A 24,872-nucleotide genomic window follows, 5' to 3' on the forward strand; every position below is an offset into this window, starting at 1 on the left:
AACAATAACCAGTCCATAGTTACAGTTCTGCTTCGTGCCTCTTATTCTACTTCAGCCAAGAAAAGCCTTCATGGAATATTTTATCAATTTGTATGAAAACAGTGCAATGCCCTCTATTAAATACCAAGCAGGACTTCCCACGTTACCCAGCACCAAGCATATCCTGCATTTTTACCACATCCAGCCACTGAACAGTCCAAGGGGATTTTCCCAGAGCTGGTTTCCCAGATCTCATCAGGTGAAGGGGTGACTAAGTCACTGACCCCCATCATTCAGCTGGAAGGGACACACTGTGGGGCTGCCACTCTTCTCCACCAAGTGCTGTATCCCAGGATCTCTACAGGGATCCACACTCTGCAAACTGCTCTTTCCACAGGTCTTGGCTCCTTCTGTCTCTTTTGCCCTCAACCAATCAGTTATTTTCCCAAAAACCACCTTGAGATACCTTGTTTAGAACTCAATGCAGAAGCCTTCACTACTAAATTTTTGATGACTATATTTTAAGAGTCCAACAATCTTCCTTCCAGGGTCTGAAATCCTGATTTTTTTACCCTCAGCCTGGAGCAAAGGTTTTTACCACCACAGAGCTTGGCTTGTCACAGGTTTCCCTGGTGCTGGAGCCTGGCCAGAGTCAGTGGTGCCACCACAACCTCTTCAGCAGTACCACCTTTCCACGCAGACTGTGACCACTTGGGGCTAAAAGTGTTATTTCTGATAATGGCAATCTCTCAACCAAAGCTCAAAATCCCAACTTGGACTTCCTTCCTCAGTGTCTCAGATTGCACATGAAGACAAAGTGAATAAAACACGTTATTCTTGCAGTCATTGGCTTGGTGCTTTTGGCATCTGCATGAAAACTCTACCAAAGTTATTTTTGCAAGGACTTAGTAACACATGACTGGTATTTTTTCCTCTTAAGGACTTCTTCTGAAATAGCATTCTATACTGGCAGGGCAGCTAAATCAAGATTTTCCTAAATCGTCCACACTTTGCAGCATTTTATAATTTAGAATCATAAAATCTGGTAGAGAAACATGTTTTCACCAAACCACAACCTTAAAGAAGGTACAAACCCCAAAAATTGTATTGTGGAAACACTGAAGAACATGAAGGGTACTGCTTTTCATTAATATTTTCTTTCAAGTATTTCTTGGTAAATTACCCACATTGGAAAAGTTTGTGGGTTTTAGTTGTTTGTGGTTTTTTTTCCCCCATTTAAATTGTCAAAGGATGAAGAGCAGCAGAAGAACAGAGGGTTTAATTCAAAGTTTCCTTCCTAGTTAAATCATTCTGGGTGAAGAGCATCAGAGCTGCTCAGGTCTCACAACACTACAGACCAATCAAACCAGTGACCTAACAATAAAGGTACAAACATATTCATGTATTTCCTTCCAGAAATGAAAAAAAAAATTGTGAGGGAAACGTTAAATTGCAGACATTCCTTGGGAAACAGAGTGAGATATAATTATTCTTGGAAAAGGGAGCTCTAGAAATGACTGGCATTGCATGTGCAGCCACACAGCCCCCAAAGTGAATCTCCTTCAGTGAGTAATGATCAGAAATTCCAAAGGAGGTTGTTCTGTCTGGTGTCCTGTTCACAGCCTTCACTTTGCTGCTGCAGCTGAGGATTCACTGAATCCACAGGGATTTAAGATTGAGCAGATAACCAGGGATTTAAAAGTGCTCTGTGTGGAGATTTACTGATGCCAACTCTCTGCTCTGAGTGTCAGGGGTCAGTGAAAGCCCACATGACAATGTACATTGGGCATTTCATGGAATCATGGAATTGTTTGCATTGGAAAGGACCTTAAAGCCCATCTCATTCCACCCCCTGCAGAGACACCTTCCCCTATCTCAGGTTGCTCCAAGCCCCGTCCAACCTGGCCTTGGACACTTCCAGGGATCCAGGGGCAGCCACAGCTTCTCTGGGCAACCTGTGCCAGGGCCTCCCCACCCTCACAGCCAAGAATTCCTTTTTAATATCCAACCTAAACCTACTCTAAAGCCATTCCCCCTCGTCATTCCCTTGTAAAGTTACTTGTCCATCTTTCTTGGAGGCTTCCTTCAGGTACTTCTCAGTATCTTCCTCTCTTTGTGTAACAGACCAGCAGCAAACTGAAAAAATACCAACACTTTTACGGAGAACAACAGCCTTCTAGACTATTTTTACCTGATGATTACTTACACCTTCCTGGCACATCTCAGGCTGCTTTTTGGTTGTTTTTTTTCCCCATTATGGTTTAAACAGTTAATCTTGTACCGTGTGAAACCTGCTGAGCACAGTTAACATTTTGTTCTGGCACTTCTCCCCTGTTTTGTGTGGATTCAGCAGGAGCCCTGAGCACCTGCCTCTGTTGCCCTTCCTGCAGGGAAATGCCCCGGTCCAGCTGCTGAGCATCCTGTGGTCAGGAGATTCCCACCTGTGCACAGCATTTCCAGCCCACAGGTGCCTTCCCACCCCCCTCAGCTGCTCACCTGCCTCCCAACACAAAGCTCCCATCAGCAGGAATAAGCAGCAAAGCGTGACCAAAAAAAATCCCCACCTTATGCTGAGCCATTTGTGCAGGATAAAAATGCCTCTCATATTTCCATTTTTCAGGTTTTTTTTCCTGATCAGACAAGATATATCCTATTCCTTTTGCCATAGGAAAGCCTCACTTTTTTATGATTTTTAAAACAAAACCCACTCTAAGCAGCTGACAGTGAAAATTTCCAAGGGACAGCAAACAATGCCTGCATTTAAACCTCATTATTCTTAAAAATCATCCCTTTGTTATGGGGAAGCAAATGCAAGCAGATTTACCAGCTGTGTAATTCCACTGAGTTTTCATGTCCACTGTGGATTTTTTAAGTTGCTTTAGTTATGAAACCCAGACTTGAGTTTTTATGAAGCCTGCACGGGTCAAAGAGAATTTTTCCAGTGACTTCAATAGGCAGTGGATTAAGCTCTGTGTGAGATGCAAATTAACTGAGCCTGATTAACAGCAGTGCTGCACTTGAACCTGATCTTGAGCTGGTGCAGTAGTTCTTCAGTGAGAAGAGCAGCTGCTGAAGAGGGCAAAAATCAAAGAGCAATTTCCTCCACAATGCAACTCATCAGAAAAAAAAAAATCCTGGAAGAGATCAGCCTTGCCCAAGTTCATTCAGTCTCCTCTGCAACAGGCACAGGAAAGGCTGATTGAGAAGATAAGCTCTGTATCAACACACCTTGGAACATTTGTTGCCCTAAAATACACTTATGCTTCATGGTAAATACAAAGATGTGCATCTCTGGTTGGAAGACGTGAAACGTAATTTCATTAATGTAATGCTGTAAAATACCTTTTTACTTTAGGAATGTGTCTTAGATTTGGAAAATAATTTTAGATGCCACAGGCTTTTTTAACAATAAATGTTCCAGCCAGCATCTGAGAAGCTGCTCATCCCACCACACTGTCAGGCTCCAATCTGGCAGAGGTCTATAAATGGACTTGTGTGCACTATGAGTAATTCCACTGACTCACAGGGGTGGTTCAGACAATATTGCTAAACAGATGCCCAGATTTGGGGCCTCAAAATACACATGTCCCTCTGACAGCTCAGAGACACTCCGAGCCTGCTCGTATTTCAAAGCTTGAGTGGTTCAGAGCTGGCCTGAAAAGAGGCAGTGGCAGCTTTGCCAACATCACTGGAATGCAGGAGGAAAACATGTCTGTGAGGCTGGGCAGGGGGTGCGAGGGCACACACCTGCAATGCCAACACTACCTGGGCAGAGCCAGCCTGGGGGACCATCATGTCCCTTCCTGCTGGGAGAAGTGCTCTGTCACCCCCCTCCCCTGACTAAGAGCACCAGGATTTGGTAAAATCCAAGATAACCAACATTCTCCCTCCTCACTGGCTCTGTTATCCCAAAGGGGTCAGTTCTGTTCTGCTCCCAAGCCCTGGGCTGTCCCAGCTGCAGCTCAGCTCCAGGGCTTTGCTCCAAGCACAGTGCCGTGCTCAGCTTTCCCCAGTCTCCTCCTGGGGTCAGAGCCCCTAAAACCTCTCCCTGAAGGCAATTCCTAATAAGGAGCCCAAATGACATTGATGGTGATGTTCCATGTCAAGCATTGATGGCCTGTGGAAAACAAATGGCTTCCCCTTGAATCCTGTTGGTAGGAATGTTCTTGTTGCAAGCATTTGGGCTCCCTGTAAGGAATTGTCACTCTTTCCACGACTCCAGGGTTCCACCTCATCAGTGCCCTGACTCAGGGACTGTGTTTGCACTGGGACAAGCAGAGTTGTGTCATAGTGCTGCCATAATTTCCTACCCTTGGCTCTGACCCCAGGGCTGCCTCTTATTTCCTTCCCTGTTGCAGTTGATGCTCAACCTCTACTGCTCATTTACATTTATTCTCCCCTTACGATAAACATTTCCAGCTTAGTCCACACCAGTGTTCAGTTCTGAGTCCTGATGGACTTAAGCTGAAGGAGGGATGGTTTGGATTAGATATTAGGAAGGAATTCTTGGCTGTGAGGGTGGGGAGGCCCTGGCACAGAGAAGTTGTGGCTGCCCCATCCCTGGAAGTGTCCAAGGCCAGGTTGGACAGGGCTTGGAGCAACCTGGGCTAGTGGAAGGTGTCCCTGCTCATGGCAGGGGGTGGGACTGGATGAGCTTTAATGTCCCTTCCAAACCATCCTGGGATTCTAAGTGTGCCCTGGACACCTGCTGATATCATCCATGACACAGAGCATAAGAATATAACCTTAATTAACATTATTACTTCATTTGTTAAAACCTCCTTCACAAGGAGCTGATGTAGCAAATGGATTCCATAAAAACCCCTTCAACTGCTGAGTTCTTTTAACACCAGACAAGTAAACCCTTGGACATTCTGTTGACCCACCCAGTGATAACTGCTTTTAAACAAACACCTTTCTGTGCTATTTTGTATAGTTCACCATTTGCAGTCACGAGTCATAATTCTGGAATTGTTGAAGTTATTCTGATTTTTTTCAAAAAAGTTTTAAGATTCAAGTTATTTGCAAAAGGAACCAAATAGAAATAATGACTGATTAAAATCAGTCTGTGAGGAAAGCAAACAGCACAAAATAGATCTCTCCCTGTGCCTGTGGATTCAAATTTTTACTTCATTTGCTCCACTAAGAGGTTTTCTCATAATAAACAGCAAACAGCCAAGTTCACTTGGAAGGAGAATTTCAATATATGTGTTTGCTGAAGAGTGTAATCACATCAGAGCCTGAACTACATGAAAGAGAATATTTCTCTGGGTCACAGACCATTCTGCTGCTGTGTTACTGCACAGAAATTCAGTCTGTGAAACACCTCCCGTGGGGCTGAAACAGCAACACTCTGACTAGGACTGCAAATAACAAAGAGTCCATAACCCTGAGGGCATTTTATACAAAGCCTGCAGAGATACATGAATTTCTGATAAGCTCAGGAAATCCTTAGTGACCAGCAGAACCCTCATCTTTCTGATTGTGGATGGTGAAAGTAAACATGGAATCTCTGCTGGACTTCTTAAAAACAGAAGGAGAAGATCTTTAAGTGTTCATATTGATTTTTGTACCAGACATTCGAGCGAGAAGTTACTCCTTACAGTCCACAAAATAAGTTTGCAATGAAATATAACTGAGCTAAATAAAATCTCACCAGTCAAGATGGTTCACTAAAATGAACCCGCACACAGCTAAAATTTCAAAATCACAAATCTTCCCCATCCCTGGAAGTGTCCAAGGTCAGCTTGGACAGGGCTTGGAGCAACCTGGCATAGCGGAAGGTGTCCCTGCCCATGGCAAGGGGGTGGCACTGGATGAGCTTTAATGTCCCTTCCAACCCAAACCATTCTGGGATTCTGTGCTCTTCTTAACATGAGAAATTTCAGCATTTAAATTCCAATTTTTACCTCCTCTTTTACAGTGCTGTTTCTTCTTCCTCTCGGAAGAGAAGAGTTAAACCCGGAGCACGAGCTCGGCAAGGTTTGGAAGGGAGCACTGCATTCTGCAGGGAGGCCAGAGAATGCACATAGTTCATTAAATAATGTGAGTAGTAATGAGGGTTTACACAAATCAAACAGTGTGTTAGGTAATTGTAATGGTGCTTTGTGGGAAACCACCTGTCTGGAAGCACTTCCAGCCGAAGACTCAATCTGCTGCCGTGCCTCCAGATGATTTCTAATTAGTGTAAACTTCATCTGTGGCATGGAACCAACATATTAAAGAGGTATCTGGGTTTTTCCTGTTTGCTTGGCTTGGGGGTTTTCTGTAGATTCTTTCACTCCTCCCAGTATTGTAAAAAATGGCTTTTTTTTTTTTTTTTTGTATGAGCCTTTGAAGAAAGCTCTTTTACCAAGTGTACTAAGAAAAATTACAGCCTTTCATACAAACAGGGGGGAAAAAAGCCCAGCTCTGGGGAAAAAAAAAAAAAAGTCATAAAAAGGCTCAAGTTTATCACCCAGTGTAATCCTTAACTTCAAAAGGTTAAGGTTGTGCACACCTCTGGCAGTGACAGGAGTGTCAATAAACATCACTTGTGTATTTTGAGGGTTGGTTTTTAAATATCAAACATGATTTTAATGGCTACCAAAGATAGCGATGGATGTTCTAATAAGAGAACAGCCCGAAAATTCCCATCCCCCCTAAAAAAATCCAAGCTGTTTGAAGGAGAAAAGATGAGTAACTGAGGGTGGTCCTGGTGGTTGCAGTCAGAGAAGGATCACACGGGATCACAGCGTGATCTCACTGTGCCACATCCACAAACCCTGAGGAGATCAAAGCCAAACACTGGGACACAAACCACCCCCTTTCAAAGAAAAAACAAACTGTCAGGAAGCAGCAAATCTGCATTTAAAAGGTGCAGTTTCACAGTTCAATCTTAGAGTGGTTTTACTCCTTTATTCTATACCTGCCCATAAAAAGAACGCCAAAATTAAGAGTGTGTCCCCCTGCCCCTGCCCCACACTGAGTCCTTCTCCCCAGGAGCTGCCAGCACTAGCAATGACTCATTTTATAGCAACAGCATCTCCTCAGCCCTTCATTATCAGCTAATCAACAAAACCTGGGGTATATCCTCCAAATCCTGCACTGCTTCATTGTTTTCTGATGTAATTATTACCAAGAATTTCCCAAATTACCAAGAATTTCCCAAACCTACCCAACATGTTGTTCAACAGCAACAACGAACAAAAAAAGGCAAAAAGAGTTGAGCAGATGGAATAACAAGGTCCAGAATATCACACCAAAGAAAATGCCTTTTGCCTATGATTTTAAAGGCCATGGTAGACACATTCAAAAAAGGGTTGGTTTTCAGCAAGGAAGCCTCAGGTCTTACAGGCTCAGGGAATCACCATCCCTGGAAGTGTTCAAAAAACATGTGGATGTGGCACTTGAGGACATGGTTTAACAGAAAACATGGTGGTGGTGCTGGGTTGGACTTGATGATCTTAAAGAGTTCTTTTCCAACCTTAATGGTTTTATGGAGACTAAAAACATTTTTTCTTTTAAAAAAAGAAAATCCAGAGACAATATTCCCTTGAAGCTCAGAGGAGAGATTTAAAACACTGGATAAAGTTTAATTTTTTTAGGAGCTGAAAATACCCCTACAAATGCAAACAAAGCTGGATGAAACAGAATCCTACGTGCCCATTCATCCATGCTTGGAGCCAGCTAAGCCTGTGCTATGTTGCTGAACATCCCCAACACTTCTGTTGCACTCTTCAGTTCCTCCTTATTAAAAATAAAATAATAATAAAGGATTAACAACCAGACTCGAGGTGAATAGCTGTTCTAATGAAACCTCTGGCCACAACAGAATTGCAAAGCAGCACAAGTCTTTCAAGAAGCCTCAATATGTCAAGTTTACTTCTCTGCTGTTGCTAAAGAATGTTACCATGAATTTTGGGTTTTGAGTGTGATCAGTGGAGTGAGGAAAGTCACTTTACTCACAAACTTTCCCATTTGATCTGAAAATCACTTAACAGAATAACAATCTGATATGGAGTTATTCAAGTAATGCTGTTCTTAGTTATAAAAAGCCCAAATTCCTAGAGTCTGTGTAATCTGCCTGCCCCTGAGCCCTATCTAGCAGTGGGGAACTAAGTGTGGCATAACAAAAGCTGTCTGAGATTCCCTTCCTCCCTGGAAAGCAATCAAGACGTGTGTTTTCCCAGAATGATTGGTTATATTCATTAACTCAAGCTGCACAGAGAGTATCTTTCACTCAATTAATCTCCAAGCTTGGGGATGATGGTACTTGTGAATCATCTTGCCATTTCTCATTGCTTGGCTACCTATAATTTTGTGCTGCACTCCTGCTCCTGCTCAGAGAGGGGAGAACAGTGATGAATGGCAGCAACTCCCATCAGGGCTATTTTGGCATCCTGGTGACAACCTGCACTAGGGGCTTTCTAATTAAAGCTCAAGAGAGCGAAGCTTCTCTGGTAATAATAGATGTTGTGTGCTCTGGCGAGTAGTTAAATTTGCTCCAAGTTAAGTCTGAAGCCACAGTTCCCAGCAAACAGACTGTTAAATTATTTTAATGGGTCAGGGGGTGAGTTCCCACATCCTCAGACACCTCACAGTGAGGATCTGCCCAGATTGGGAATTGGTGTCTCACCCACCTGCCAGGAAATAAAAAAGTGAACACCTGGGCTATGCAGAAAATGCACCATTGACAGTAGCAAGAGGAAGCAGATCTGTGGTTCTTAAAGACTGAGAGCTGCAATCATGAGCCAAATGAGAAAGAGAGTCCCAGCTCTTGACTCTGTCAGAGACAGCACAGCTGTCACAGAGATCAGCTCAACTGTGCCAGTCTCCTTCCCCCACATTCCAGCAGATCCCTTCAGTCAGAAGGACGATTTATTCCAGGTACAGAGGTGATGGGGTGGAAAAGGAAAGCACTGTTCAGCACAGCATCCAAAGAATAGATGGAGAGAAGCACAAAACCTCCATTTCAACACCCCTAATTATATTTCAGGAAATAAGGAACAAAAATGTGAGTCCTCTCTGAGTCCCAGCTTTTATTTCTTTTCATGTTTTGAAGCTGGAAACACATGAACAAGGAAGTTGGGGATATCTTCCTATTTTCCAAGCTGGTGCTGATCTACTTAAGTCAAAAATTTGAATTCCCAACACAAGAACTGCCAGCTGAGGGTCAGTCCACAAGTCCCTGTGAAGAACCTCTACGTCATCCTACAACAAGTAGCTTCACAAAATTTGTAATAAGAGAACTCCCTCACAAAATCTCTAAGAAGAGAACTCCACAAAATTTGGAATAAGAGAACTCCTTTGTGTTTATTTTCAGGCTGCTGACTGATACCATCAACCTAAATCTTGTTTTGGGGCAAAACAATTCTGAATTTGCTCGTGGCCCTTTATTTAAGAAATCCAGGGTTTAAAACCTCAACCACACAAGATGATTTACAGCGTGTCCAAATCTCAGGTGTAATAATGAGCTACAGCTACTTGAATTACTTCAAGGAAGCTGCATTTGCAAGGTCAGGCAGTAGCCTGGAGTTCCTGGAACAATCCAGTTGTGTTCAGCCTTTATATCCCATTTCCCTCCCAGTAAGGTATCATTCCTCAAATATGTCGAAGTGGGAGTAGAAACACAAATATTAGAAAAGCAGAATAGTAGAAATAAAGATGACAGTTGCTAATCTCTTCCAGAAAAAAGCTTTTAAATGGGCTCTCACAATAAATTATTCCACCTACCACATAAAGTAGCACAAGCTTGACTGTAAGAAGCAGCCGATGATGAATTTTAATCGTTTTCAACCTGTGTAATTATTACAGAAAATTATTTACAAGCTCCACCAATTAATCAACCCAAACAGCAGCTTGCAATATTCACCTGTTCATAGGCAATGCTCCTGTTTTATCTGGAAAGGTCAGAACAGGTGGGGACACACAAGGAGGTGACACCCAGTGTGGGGTTTGTGATGGAGGTGTGATGGAACCTGACCCAGAGGCACTTCTTGTTCTGTGGTACCACCATCCCTCCCCAAAACAGCCTGGGGCACCTTCTCGGGCACATCCTGGGCTCCCCAGGCAGCTCCACAAGCTCTTCCACAAATATTAATGGCATTGTGGTGCCAGGATACTGCCACAAACCCGACGGGACAGAGGCAGAGCCACAGTTCAGACACAGTTCTTGTCTCCACACTGCCACAGGGGCAATTCCTAGGTGTAAATAAGCTTTCCTCACTGCAGGAGCCAATTTTTTTTCCTCAAGAGTAGGTCAGGGAAACTCTAGAGTCCCTGAAAATAGTTTCTCAGACTCCCCATCACATTGTCAAGTGAGAGGAAGAACGAGCCAAGCCACAGCTCGACGGTGACAGCTGGAAATAGAGGTTGGAGTTTAAAAACTTGCATCAGCACCTATTTAGTTAAGGATGAAGCAGGTGCAAAGCTCAGCTCCTCACCTGGCACAAACCTCTGCTGAAAACAGTGATTTATAGGAGCTGTTTCTGCCCTACTTGCTTTTGGGGCTGTTAGGATCAGGACTGTAATTCTGTCTGGCACCAGCCTGCATAGGAGGAAACTTTCTGCTTTGCAGAAGACAACAATAACCAGGAGCCACCCTTTTCTTTTGCCACAGCATTTCAGTTGCCAAATTACACAGTAGAACACTGCTATGATGCCACAAGAAAATGGTATTTGAAATTATTCAACAGGCTGTGCCAGGAACTCTTTGGGTTGATACTTCCCAGCATGAAGATTAAAACCTCCTCCCATTCTGCTAAACCCAGTCTTTTATCCTTTGTATTCCCCATTTCTAGTGTCCAGAAAAAAAATAACCTCTGCAGCATATAGTGATCTCAAACATCTGGAGTGTTTAATCTACACACAGAAATCAGCACTAGATAAAAGGAACTTTTAGATTTGCTGCTCTCAGGAAAAGTTGTCAGAGATGGGGAAACAAGAGTAAAGGGACACAGAACTTTAAAACCCCCAAGAGGTACAAGGTGATACCAGTATCAGAAGTTACTGTAATTTTTCTTTCAGACAAAATCTGGAGCAGAACTGCACCCATGGACAAATGGGAAGCAAGAGGATGCACCTTGTTCCTTATCCAGCATCTCAAACTCTTCCCAGTGACAGCATGTAAATAAAGCACACCCTGAACCATCCTACCTGGGAAATGCATCTTCCTGAGCTTGGAAGAACAGATTACATAATGAGAGGATGCTTTCCAAAGAGGGATAAAGTGATAAGGAGAAGTAAAATCAGACAGATACCCACGGGCCTTACCCATTCAGCTGCCAACTTTGTGCAGAGCAAGAGAGAAAAAGTGCAACACCCACTGGGAGAGAAGGAGAAAGAAAGGGTACATAAAAACAGGAAGCATGAGAGCATATCAGGAATCCTCCTGAAGCCCTTGTGATGTTGGAGGGCAAAACTTCAGGAGAAAGGCAAACTTGTTGCTCAACTGATTTAAGAAAAAAACCAAACCAAAACAACAAACCCCAGCATTTCCCGCAACCACAATTCAGCCTCCTTCTTGCTCCACGTTAGCAAGAGTGATAAACCAGAGCTTCACAACACTAATACACAGGGGAGGAATAATGTATATTTTTAAAATCTCAGTCTCAAATTAAGGCGCATTTTGATGCTGAAAATGAAGTTATTCAGCAGGCTTAACATTTATTTTTTTTTGTTAAAAATCTGCATACATTAAATAACAACCTATTCTCTGTGCCAGCAGGTAGCAATTATCTAGTTAGTGCCTCCCCAAACTAAACCCACAACCTTTAAAGCAGAGCTGACACATATTGTGGTTTTTTGTACAACAGCCAGCACAGAACTGCAGGCCTTGGAAAGAAAGATGTTGTTTCCAAAGTGACAATGAGATCTGAGTTCAGGTCAGAGCCCTCATAAAACCAAGACACTCTATTTAAGTGTCAGATTTGGGAAGGAACCATAAGAAATATCGAGTAATTTGCACACAGAGGAGCAAATTCTTCAGCCTTTTAGCTCTTGTGATAAAGACCCGTGCACAGACTGCCTTCTCCACAGCCAGCAAGGCAAAATTTAATCTGTTTATTTAAGTTTTAATTGACCTTGAACGTTTAAGTGAGGAAACACTGAAACCATGTTACCAGCACAGCACAAACATCAGCCTACAGATTAAGTCCCCACTCCTATTATTGACAGGTTTCTCTCTAGTAACTGAAGAGAAATTTAGGGATAAGACTCTGGTTTTATTCTCGTCACTTTTTTAATCTGAATTTTTGCCCTGTTGGGGATAATCAAGAGAAATAAGAGCGTGTAAAAACCACATATAAAATATTATTTGTGAAAAAATAAAGGTCTATATTCAGATACTGAAAACGGGGAGAACCACCAATAATGAGGCATTAATTTCTTATTTTCTAGGACATAATCCCTCCCTTGCTTGCTCTGCCAATAAATGCCATTTGTCCATGACCTAATTCTTGCCTCTGCTGTGATTTGTACAATTTTTATTGCCATTCTCTCATTTCCTGCTCTATTAATGCATTTCACTGTATCCAGTGGTCATGATTTAGAAGTTCATAGCTGACTTGACTTGCCAGGCTTTTGTTTTCTTATGCCTCTTATAAGAACATTTTTATAGCTTCACACTGTGGCAGAGCACAAAAAAACCCTCAACATTCAGTGCTTTCCAAAGTAACCGCAAAGTCCAAGTCCCTCTCTTTTGACCATTTAGTTAATTGGATCCTAATTAAGCCAATTCATTACGAGCAGCAGATTTTCACACTCAGTTTTATACACTGACTTCCTCCACAGAGATTCTTCTCGCTCGACATTTGTTAATAAACCATTCCTGCAAAACAAACCATCCAATGGCAAAACACGGACATGGGAATTGCTTCTGGCTTATGAGATTTTTGCTGGAACACAATTAATTCATCCCCTACCATGGGGAGCAAGATTGTTCTAAGTCATCAGCAACGAGAACGTTTGCAAACCCCTGCATCAGCTCTGAAGTGTTCTGGTCACATTTTGGTGGCCTCCACACCACACTGCTCTGAAGTCTTACCTTTTACCAGCCCTACTGGTCTCCAAGCAGTAGATTTGCTCTCCAAGACGTTCTTAGTGTCTCTCTTCAAGCTCAAATAGAGTTCAGGCTTCAGTTTTCAGTCTGCCTTACTCCTGGCTACCCAGATTCAGGATTTAATTCAATTAACTCCTTTAGCTTCCTTCCACGGAGCAAGAAACAGCCACCGGCGTTTTCTGTCGGAATAAGGAAGAAAAAAGCACCAGTGGGTTAGATCAAACCAGCAAGTGCTGTGGCATCTTGGAGAAATATTCTGTACTCTGTGGCTGCCTAATTACAGCCAAGGGGCTCCCTGCTAATACCAATAAAACAGTTTGCACCTCTGGAAGCTGCAGGAGACAGCCCAGCATCGTTTGTGTTTATAAACCTGCCTTCAGCTTCGTGTTTATTTTCCTGCAAGACACCCCGAGCAGGTCGTTAAAAGGATGAAAGGAAACGGCCTCAATTGCACCAGATGAGGTTTAGATTGGACATTTGGAAACATTTCTTCACAGAAAAGGTTGTGAAGCCCAGGAACAGGCTTGCCCATGGAAGTGGTGGAGTCGCCATCCCTGAAAGTGTTCAAAAAACATGTGGATATGGCACTCGAGGACATGGTTAAATGGTGAATATTGTGCTGTGTTGATGGTTAGACTTGATCTTAAGGCTCTTTTCCAACCTTAACAATTCCACGAATCTATTCAGGTGGGTTTTCCCGAAATTGCATCCCACTCCCTATTGCCAACCCACAGCACAGCTTAGAACCCACAACTTCTCAAGAACCAGGACATCTCCAGCCTGACCTGCAAGTCTGTGGGGTTTGATGCCAACTGTGAGCCTTAAAAATCAAATATTATATACTTTGGTGACCTGATCAGCACTTAAATATCAAATTGACTAATAAGAGATACAAAGAGGCTTTAGAGACAATTCAAGAGGAAAGCAAAGTCATGGATTTCTGTGCCTCCTGGTGAGCTGATTCCCTTTCCCATACACAGACTTTGGCCCAAACCCAACACAATATGTTGCAATATCTCCATTTTGTGGTAGATTTATTTTTCATCCAACACACACCTTGTGAGAAGATACAAAACTGACAGTGTGTGGCTTGCATCGTGTCACAGCACTGACAAACCTTCCTGAGTTCTGCAAGGCTGTGATTTATACAGGATATTCACTCTTATCTATAGAGAATGGCTTATAAATTATACACATTTCCTAACCCACTTTGTCTTTCTTCTGCAAAGGGAAGGTCATCTCATTCCCTCACGTCAGAGAGGGTAAAGTCACCACGGGAAGAAGACAAACCTGTGTGTACACACAGACTTAATCTCCTTCATAACCATATATCCACTTAAAGCACTTTTTATTCATTTCTATTTTTATACTCTCGGGGGAATAACAGGGGACACGCTGAATAATGTATATAATTCCATGTCCTCTGTAATGCCAACAAAATTACACTATTTCAAGATACATTAAGTAGCTCACCACTGAGGCAGGGGAACACATTAGCAAGGCCATTACACTGCACAACAGAGCAAAAATCACAGATACAACACAGAAATTAAAAAGAAAAAGGATCTGGAAAATTCTTCCACATTGGTTAGGACATTTCAAAATAACTGGTAGCTCTCAAAGCTGGGATATATTGTCATGGTTTTAGTGGGTGATGTGCAACTGGGAATGTGCTGGCCAGAAGTGGCAGCTGAGCCATAAGGAAACCATGGAAAACCCCCTTGGACACAATCTGAAAACGGCTGGAGAACTTCCCAACTGATTTTGGTGAGTGCTGGGTAAAACCTATAAAGGAATGAGCTCTGCAGGGCTTGGACTCCAACAAGAACCCAACAGAGATGAAGGCAGATGCTTCCTCCTACCATTTATTTACCCAAATCAGAGTTTGCTCTATGACTTTGCTGATTTTCCTTCCTCAGTGCTTTGGTCCAACACACTGACCATTCCCCAACCACCTCCAAAGCCATCAAGCCTCTTCAAAACTCGCTGTTTCTTCCCCAACAATCAAAAGCCCAGATTGGCTAAAAAAAAAAAATTTGTTTTGAGACGTGCTCTTTTCCCCTGGATTGCTCCAACCTGGATATGTCATTTAAAAAGACATTACATAAACCTTGACCATCTGATGCCCCACATCTGAATGGATCATTATTTCCAAAAGCATGGAAAGGAGAGGCTGTGCCATGTGTTTAATGGGCAGCTCAACAAGGACAACCTTGTGGATGAATCACCTCATTAGATGAAGCAAAATGCACCAGGAATTAAAGATCAATTGCTCAGAGTTTCTTTCACCAGCCATGAGTTTTGAAAGCACCTCACTAAAATAAAATGCAATCAGAATGTCCTAACTCAGCTGGGGATGTTTGTAAATACTGATGCACAACTGAAATAAAATATCTGCTTCTCATCCAAATTTCTGCTCGTTGTGCTGTGAGGTTTTTACTCCTTCACTTTGGTTTTGTATGATAAAGCATAGGTAAAAGCAGGTGGTAAATTCTTGCACTTGAAACACAGTTTCAGGATATTCCTTAGCACTCACTGCAATTCCTACCATCTCACCAATAAACACTGAATTTTCCTACCAGCTGCGAATTTTCTTCTCACAGTAAATCTTCATTTTCACGGACCAAAATACGAACAACACACGGATTTTGCAGCTTTCCTCGATACCAAACTAACCCATTGACCAAAATCAACATGAGTTTCCTCACAAAACTCCCTGGACTTTGGAACGAACTCTCACTTCTTCCCCCTGCAAGGTGAGATCTGTTTCTGTGTCCTCGATGTGTATTTGAATTTCCTCTTAACATTCCCGAAGTGATTATTTTGGAAAGGCTGTGCTGTTCAGACTGTGTTCCACAGCCACCTGTTGTGACAGCAAGAGAAAGAAACCCCACCAGTCTCTTATTACCAGGTTTCATCACATTATATTCAAATTACAAACTAAGATGGCTTATGAATATTTCCTTTTGAATTAAAATGCCAGTTTCTCATGTGAAATGGAGTTTATGATAATTCAGAGCTTATCTTCACTGCTTGATGTCTTTGTCCTTTCTTAGGTAAACAGTCTGAGTATCACATCCATGAGAACTGTCCTTTGACTTATTCTGGAACTTAACTAACTTGACCTTTTTTAAATAAAATTGTCCCCATGCAGCGTTTTATTGTTGGTCTCTCCTCAAATTTCCATACCAGATGGAGCAGAAATTTTAGAAGCATTGAACCAGAAAGAGAACAAACCAAGAAAGATCTTTCCTTCATTTCAAAGCAAAATATTTAAAAATACCCCAAAACAAACCATCCTTTCCATGATTCTTACAGACTTTAACCCACAGCTTTGACCTGCTGACACTTTTTAAACCCCATGCACCACACTCTCCTCTGGCAACCTGTCCACTGGTCACTGGGACAACCTGTGTATGCTCTCCTGTGGGGCACATCTCCCTCAAAATTGCACTGAGTCGCAGCTTTTGAAGTTGAGGGCACAGAATTAAAAGCCTGAGAGTCCAAACACCCTCCATAATTAAACAGAGGAGCGTCAGCACCTTTTTCAGCTGTTTTCACCAAACCTGCTGACCTTGTCCGTGGCTCAGCTTCAGGAAATCATTTCCCTTCATTTGGTCTGATCTCCATCTCTCTGCGAGACAGACTGTTCCTTTAGACACTTAGTTACCATCCTTTCATTATGAGTTTTCTCAGAATGACTCAACAAGGAAACAAGAAAACACATTAAGAACTTTAATTTCCCTCACTCTTGCGTTTTTTCCTGGATCAAAAAGCAGCCGCCACTGACTGAAACGAAAGCACACCTTTTGTGCAAGAACAAAACTGCTTTTCTCTCTTCACACAAGTCTCACACATCTGCCTCTTAATCTCCAGGAGCTCAGAGACCATGATTCCTTCTTTCATCTCTGTGGGCATCGTGCTGCTGCTTTGATAAAACAATTCTTTCTTCGTGTCTGACTGTTTCCTCTTGCACTAACGTCACACAGACTCCTCATGTCACATCTCCTCTCCTCAGAACACCCTCAGTCCACACCGGTTCTGAACCACCTTTTTCTCCACTTGATGAAAGCACTTTGCAGCCCTGGTAGAAAACACAACCCTCTCCCTTTCACTCACCTTTCTCTCTCCAGCTAAACTCTTTTTCGGCCACCAAACAACATTTCCCCTCCGTTGTTTTTGGCCATGCTGCTCTCCATAAATTAAAGCCTCCCATTAACCTTTTATATATGAATAATCCTCTCAAGGCACTCTTAATTACCTAATTAACAGCATTCAAAGTCTCATCACTACCATGTGTTCTCCTGGTTACCAAAACAAAGGCCAAAGAGAAGATAATTGAAGAAAAATAACAGGATTGCTTCATGGTTTAGGTTTCTCACCCAACACAGACATGGGTGTTGACTTAGTTTTGCCCATATGAAGTATCATAAAAATAGGAAAGGACAGAATTTAATGTTTTTCCCCTTTCCTATGTGACACTTGAAGTTATCCCTGCTCCTCCAGGTTCTCTCAGGCAGCTGACAAGCATTTAAATAACGTCTCATGAGCAAATTGAAAAGCAAGGAGGAGCAACATGTGTAGAGATTTGAGTAACTGAAACAACGAGCAGCTCCGCAGAAAATGAATTTAATTAAAGTTACTCATGCAGGCTCCAAGCCTCAGAAATCTATAAATCTGGAAAAATCATTTCCCTTTCAATTAAGTTTGTATTTGTCATTTTCTGAGAGATAAAAAATGAGTCCCCACTGACCAGGTTTTCTAATGCTGAGAAATTAGAAGAAATACCTAACACAGGACGGCAAAACATCTCACACAGGAAAAATTCAAGGCAGTGAGGACCTACAGGCTCCCAAGTGCCACCACAGCCAAATGATTCCTTTTTTAAAGGTAAAAGCACAGATGTATCAAGTGAAGATGTTTCAAGCCAGTGTCTGCATTATGACTAATACCCTGAGGAGGACTCACATCACCCAACTCCCACTTCTTATGTAATCCCTGAGAAAAAAAAAAGAAAAGGTTCCTTTCAGAGGATTTTTCAGAACATCTGAATTAGACGCCTGAGCTGAGCTGCACTTTCGTGCCCCTTTCTCCACCCTTGTCTGGAGCCTGCAGAGACCCCCCCTTCCAGCCTGCCTCCCTCCTCTCTCCTCCAGGAGGCACAGTCCAAGATACCAAAGGAGCAGAAGGAGTGAAAATGCTGCTGTTCACTGCAGAGTAATTTATTTCCAGAACAAGTTTTGGACAATCCCATTCAGCTCCTTTCTGAACGTCCACACAAGGCAGGAGATGAGGACTGAGCTTCCTTCACTGCTCCACACTGGTGGCAAGGGCTGTTCCACAGGACAGACCCAAGATAACTTTGCCATGTCCAAATGGAACTTCTGGCTATGAATCCCAAAGAAGCCATTCCTTCCTCTCACCTCACTGACACAGCAACCTGTAAGGAGTTGGTTTGAATTCCTGATTTCCAGGCTTTGCAGCCCAAATACTTCCCCTTCACAGCCCAGCAGTGCCAAGAGAGAGCTCAGGATGTCAGCAACAGCTGCAATTAATAGTCAGTTGTTCTGTGTGTGCTCTAAAAAACTGCACTAATTCCAGGGGGAGGAATCAAAGGCTCACACTCTCCACTGTTAAGATCTTTCCGAGCTGTTCTGTGGTAATCACACACAGCAGAAACAGCCCTCAACATTCACAGATGTGGCATTCACAGGATTCTGGTGGATCAGCTGTTTTTTGGTTGGTTTTTGTTTTTGTTTTCCAAAAATGAGCTTGAATGAAATCAAAGTCACTGTGAAGGTTCTCAGTTTTTCCCCCAGGCAGAACTCCCACTGAGCTGGGGAAGAACTGAATCAGCCTCACCGAGGGTTTAACATCACTGGGTTTATTTGCAAGCAGGGATCCAAGCCCAGGATTTATCTGTGCACACACACACACACAACACCCCACACTCTGCCTGACCTGGCAGTGAGTTATTCATTCAGAAGGAATACAACATTGTCACTAAAAAAAGCTTCAAAGAGCAGAGAGGAAGAGATATTTCACCTCGTTCACCTCTCTAACAGCAGGAGGGATAAATGGGAATGATTTCTGCAAAAGTTTCAGTAAAGCACAGACAGAGCCAGCCCTCTCTGCAGGACATTTGAAACCTTTCAGAAATCTCACTTCGCCACAAGTGAGTTTGTTAAACAAACAGGGCAGCAAGTTGGATATTTGGGATTTCCTTCCCTCTTCCATATTCTGTGGTCAGAAGAATGATTACAGGAGTCTATCAGGTGGTGAAGTCTATAAGATCATCAGATCTGGACAACTGTGCCTGGAAATGCTGCAGTTTTTAAAAGCAGGGTGGATCTATAGTGAAGTTTGGGGCAGTGGCTAATCCTTGGGCCCACAAAGAAGGGAGTGGGAGGGAATACTTTTTCCAACTTATTAACTTCAATGAGAACAAAAGCAGCAACATCCTTCCCCCCCCCCTTGAATTTAAGGCAAATAAAACAGAACTCTGAAAGTAAGTGCAGAGACAGAAATTTCTCTTTAATATCTGATGGGTTTGAATCATAGTGGTTTATCCTGCAATATTCTAGGAGTTTAGATTTCCTCTGATTTTCAGCTGGCACATGGAAAAATCCCCATATTGTGTCATCAGGATGGCCTTAACATCCTGCACTTCCAAGATCATAAAACCAGGAAGATGTCATTTGTTCGTTTGGATCATTCCCTGTTTCTCTGGGATATAAATGTCCCGAAGACCTGCTGCCAGCTCTGCAGGAAGATCCCACAGGACAGCAGGGCAAGTGGGATGGTGGGCAGTACATAATGCCACAGATCTAACATCTCATTTTGGTTGTATCAGAACTCACCAACCAAGATGAGAAGGAAGAGGAACCTGCTGTGGACAGAGGAATTACAGGCAGGTTACACCTGGAATAAGGACATTAAGCAGGCTTGGCTGGGCCAAGCACAGGGACTGCCTGGGCAAGTGATTCATTGCCCTCTGTTAGAGATGTGACACACAGCCTTGAGTCATCCTGTCTGCTCCAAATTCCCTACCTGAGGAGCTCTTTGTCTGCCTCACAAGGCTGCTCTGACGTTTTACAACCACAATTCCTTCACTCTCACGTTCCAGGGCCTGCTCTAATAATACAACACACAATAACCTGCACAATAACCTCACCCTCCGAACCTTTGCCAAGCTTAAAATAAATATTCAATTTAATCCATATTCTATAAAATGCTGCCACCCCTGTGGTGTTCATTGCTAATCATTAAAGATGATTTTATCCCAGATTTGCTCTTCCCTGAGTGTTTCCACACAGAGGTTTTGTGGAGACTGTTGGTTTTTTTCATCAGCAACCCAAGATCCCTCCATGCTCAGCGTGCTACACGGCTTTTGACAAACAATTAATCAGAACTCAGGGCTGCATCTGGCTTGTATTTCCAGCCAAGGAACGAATTGGGTTGAAAAAAGCATCTGAAAGGATAATACCTCAACCTGATGACTTTGTAGTTGGGTTTTGTTTTCCTGGAAGGAATCTGCTAACACATCATGTTCGAGGGACCCAACAGACGTTGAATTGATGAGCTTTTAGGTGAACAAAACATATGGTGCTTGCTCCGTTCCATCCACGTGGTGATCAGTCATTCAGCAATAAAGCACAATAAAATCTGGCCAGCTCCTCAAGGCAGGACAGCTGAGGAGATCAATTACAGCCTTAATTTAGACAAATTTTTCATAGCTATTTTTTTTCCTTTGCGTTGTTATGTTATCTTTCTCGGGCCGTGAAGTTTTCATTAACTCCCGTGGAAAAGGAGACCTGGATTCTTCAAATCAAAATATGGATGTGAAATATCGGTGACTTTATGATGGAATAATTGACACACTGACCAGTATCAGCTCCAAGTTGTTCTGTGTGTAATTATTTCGCCAACATTCTCTAAAAACTACACACTGAGGATTTTTATTTTACTGTTTTAACTAAAGCTTCTCAGAAGAATTCCCTCTTCCCAGGTCTCCATCCTAGAGCCTGCAAGCTCCAGGTGGGAAAAGTCCATTCTGGACTCACAAGCACAGAAGGGAAGTCAGGATCATTTTGTGACCAGTTTTACAACCTGAGGGACACAGGACCAGGCTGAGGAGCAGGTGAATTCTCTGAGCACTGAGATCTGGAACAGCAGAGGGACTTGGTGAAAGCCAAACTTTGGGAATTTCTGTGGAATGAGCTCTTCCACTGCCATTCCCTGCGTGATTAAGTGCCTCACTGAATCAAGGTAGTTAAATTTATAACTGAGACACACTAAATAAGGGTGATGATTTGGCAGCCATGCAGAGTCCATATTAATAGGTCCAGAAAATTAGAATTCACATCAAGTAATTCTCCTCTATCCCATAGTCCATGTTCCTCAGACCTCTCCAAACCCCCCCAGTGCTGGAGCCCTCCCCAAGGGCTTCCATGAGATCCAGGCAGCATTTCCCACCAATCTGCATTAAAAGAACAACTTTAAAATAACAATTTAACCACACTGTGCCACATAAAACTGGTTCCCATTTCCAACCCCAAACCAGATTTCTTAATGTCAGCTTCATTTATTACTGAGCTGTAGAACAGTGAGAAATTATTAAAGACTTGAAAAATCAATTTAAGCATTTTAACACTGAGATCAGGCTCCTCAGCTCCTGCAATTTGTGTAACACAAGATGCTGCTACAACGTCTCCATAAAGTGAATTAGAGCAAATAATTTCTTTGTTCAGCTGGAATATGCTCAGAAGATGGTTTCTATATTATATTGCATCAAGGGGATTTAGATTCAATACTTCAGTATCAAAAGTTGGGAGCACAGGCAAAACTGTGCTAAACTGCATAAATCAAGATTTGCTCCTGTTTTAGTGTAATAAACTTTCTTTAGAATAGTATTTCACTGAGTTTTTTTTTTTAAATGAAGTATTTAATTTGATTTCCCATATGGTGTTTACAAGGTTGGAGGTGTGGGGATTGCTATGAAATATTGTGTTTGATATACAAAAACTGCAGACGAGAAAACTGATTTTATATATAAAGTTGTGGGTGGTTTTTGTTTTTGTTTTTGTTTTTTTAGTTCAAACATTGGTTCATTTCCAGTGCCTTCCACTCCGTGGAGATTATATTTTAAAAGCAGGTTCAATGCTGTAATACAGAAACCAATCTATATTTCAATATATGCAGTCTGTGAGCTCGACATAAAGGAAAAGAAACAGATGTAGGTTCAGATGAAGAAATGTGTCTATTGTGAAGCGTAAGGGACTATTTGGCACAAAAATAATTGAAGTCAATATGCAGCAAGAAAATCTGTCAGCAAATTGCAATGCTTGACTGAAGCATAGATATATTTAAAAAAAGAAATTATATGGAGCCTGTACGTGGTCCATCCACCAGTTTAAATGGATTAGGAGTGTATTAAAATTCCTCTGCTTTACTTCAGCCAAAGTGCTCGCTCTGAATGCACAAAGAGAAAACTCTTATTGAATTTGAACCAGGGATTCACTCATAAAAACTTTCAGTTATTGAGCTGCTGGGCCAGGGCAGGACTGCAGAGAACTCTACTGGGACCAGTCCAGGCAGAGCCCCTTCCAGGGAATTTAACTGATTCCCGAGAAATAAATCCTCATAATTGTGCCCAAAAAATGGAAGGACAAACAATTTCCAACCCAGAAAGCTGTGCAATATCCATAGTATTGCACAGCAATTCCATATCACTCCTAACGTGAGAATCCTATCTCATGTCTAAGATAAAGTCATATTTATTCTGTTTTAATCAATGTCTTTCTCCAGTCTTTGATTAAAAGCCTCCTGCCTCCCCCCATCCCACAGTGTCACCTCAAGCTCTAAAAACTGAAAACTTTTAAGTTAACAGCAACCAGGAGGCAAATGTGGAAAACCAAACACTGCTTCCAATATTTCCTCACCCAGATCGAAGGATTTTTTTTTTAATCTTATTTTTAACACCATCATCTTATCCTTTTATTACTGTTCATACTATTGCCTGAATTCCTGGAATTTTCAAAGACATGACAATCCAAGTAACCAATCCTTTAACATAGGAACAGAATAATCAGGAAACTTCCTAGTGTGCAGCCCTTATTCACATTTTGTCATGGTACCATCTTCCTTCTTCCCAGTAAATACTGATGCTTCATCGAAATGTCTTGAGAATTTTTTATTTGATCAGATTTTCTTTCTCTAAAAGACATCTAATGCTGTTTTCTGAACTGTTCTTACAGCAGGAGCCCTGTGTTTGCAGCGTGTGACTCTATAGATAGAAAACATTGATTTTGATTACCTTGTTTCTTCAGGCCTAATTCTATTTACACACTGATCAGAGAGGAACAGATCATCCTCCAAGAACAGCTCCATCCATTCACTGCTCCTGAAATAAGTGATACATTTACCTTGCCAGGGATATGGAAGATTTTTTTTTAGACACCCATGAGCTCGATTTAAGATTTAAACATCCCACTTAAACCCCTGTTGCTTAATAAACAAACAGGACCAAATATTACAAACCGAATTTGCTCTGCTCAATTTTTTCCTGCCTTTTCCTTGGAAACAGGAGTTTGTCTTGGCTGCCTCACATGGGTTGCCTTTTTTTCTTTTTTTTTAAATGTAATATCAGTTCACCAGGAATTCTTGATCACTCCCTGCTGCTTGAGGCAATATCAAACAGGCTCACACACTCTTCTAATTAGCTTTGTTCTTATGAGTGGTGAACTTGTTCCAGGCCCATTATATACATGTTAATTGTTATCTCAACAAAGAATAATGAATGTGTAAAAGCAATGGTTGGTTGACATCTCTCGAAAAACACCCTTTAATCCTCACTCTGCTCTAAAAATAACTTAAAAATCATTTTGGAACTGTTTTTAGCTATCATTCCTACCTGACATTTCTATTTAGATATTATTTTTTACGTTATCTGTGCGGTGTTTTTTGGTTTTCCCCAAAATTGCCCCTAAAACAACCTGCCTGGAGTTTTAAGAGGGGCAGAGAAGAGCTTTTTTGTTTCTGCAATGTTACCTTTCACTTCTTTATAAGACAGATATTATAAAAATAGAATCCCAGAATGGTCTGGGTTGGAAGGGACCAACTTGTTCCACCCCCTGCCATGGGCAGGGACACCTTCCACTATCTCAGGTTGCTCCAAGCCCTGTCCAACCTGGCTCTGAACACTTCCAAGGATGTCTATATATATTTAAAAAACTCAAAAGTCAACTTAATTAAGAATTGTGCTCCCATTTTTCAGTCACTGGGCCACCTTTACTGTCAGTAGCTAAAGTTTCATCATTTCCACCAGCAGCACATGGAGCACGTTTCCAAAAGGCCCCCAAAACCCCCTTCTAGCTCTTTATAAGCTCGAGTATCTGCCTGCACTGCAACACATGGCATAGGCAGATGGGGCAGAAAAAATATAAATTCAAAAATCTGCTAAAATCAAAGTTCCACATGACACCAGAATCCCAGAATATTGAGTTGGAAGGGATCCACAAGGATCATTGAGTCCAATTCTTGAGTGAATGGCCCCCAGAGGGATCAAACCCACACCCCCGGTGTCCTGAGCATCGGGCTCTGACCAACTGAGCTGATCTCAGGTACCACATCCCACTGCAAAACAGTGACAACTGGGAAAAAACCCACATTTTTTTCCTTTTGGAGACATGCAACTTGATAGTTCAGTAGCCTCAAAGTTAATTTTTTTAACTCCTGCGGGGAAAAACGGCCTAAAGATGATGAAAACTTCAGAAGTTTGGGATTGAGGTTCATATAAAGAAACACCAACAAGGGTCATTCATGAGGCACCACCACAGAAAAATGTAACTTAAAG

General features: G+C 42.2%; 1 long non-coding RNA gene across 1 annotated transcript in view; it reads right to left on the reverse strand.

Annotated features, from left to right (window-relative positions):
* The window catches only part of LOC113949230, a 124,270-nt gene that overhangs the window by 86,082 nt on the left and 13,316 nt on the right, over positions 1-24,872 (reverse strand). The window contains exon 2 of the long non-coding RNA XR_003528390.1: positions 13,004-13,197. This is a non-coding gene — a long non-coding RNA (uncharacterized LOC113949230). The remainder of the gene's footprint in view (positions 1-13,003; positions 13,198-24,872) is intronic.

Source organism: Corapipo altera, unplaced genomic scaffold (genome assembly GCF_003945725.1).
Source record: "Corapipo altera isolate COAL_440 unplaced genomic scaffold, ASM394572v1 113, whole genome shotgun sequence".
NCBI lineage: Eukaryota > Metazoa > Chordata > Aves > Passeriformes > Pipridae > Corapipo > Corapipo altera.